The sequence below is a fragment of the Marmota marmota genome, unplaced genomic scaffold (genome assembly GCF_001458135.2).
Source record: "Marmota marmota marmota unplaced genomic scaffold, marMar, whole genome shotgun sequence".
Taxonomy (NCBI): Eukaryota; Metazoa; Chordata; class Mammalia; order Rodentia; family Sciuridae; genus Marmota; species Marmota marmota.
In genome coordinates, this window is record NW_025999900.1 from 34137162 (window position 1) to 34137661 (window position 500).

Genomic DNA, 500 nt, shown 5'->3' on the forward strand with positions numbered 1-500 from the left:
TTATGGGGAGCCTTGAGTGGGGAGCTTTCTGCAAAGAAATGGGTTCTAGAGGCTGTCAGCGTCGTGGACCTCTAGACTGAGAAGCCAGCAGGTGGAGGGACCAGGCCCAGGGACACTGAGGTGCACTGGTCTGTGGGGACGCGTCTTGAGGCTGTGACAGGTGTTCATTCACGGAACTGTGTCCATTTCCTCAGATGGGCCCTTGAGTGGGTTTTTCCATTGGGCATCCATCTTTTGGATGTGGTTTGGTGGGTGTGAATAAGGAGATGGGGAAGGCTTTTCTCTGCATTATGGGAAGTTTTCTTGGGGGTGTCTGAATGGAGTTTTGGGGGAGGGTCTCAGATGGGTCTAGGGGAATTTCTGGGTCAAAGTCAAATTGTTTCAGTCCTCTGGTTGGGATGACTGAATCATGTCACTGGAGAAGGGTTTCTGAGTGGACTAGCTAGGTACAGCTCTGAGTGAGTGATCAGAGCCTCCCCTGCCTCTTCTTCACAGGCACG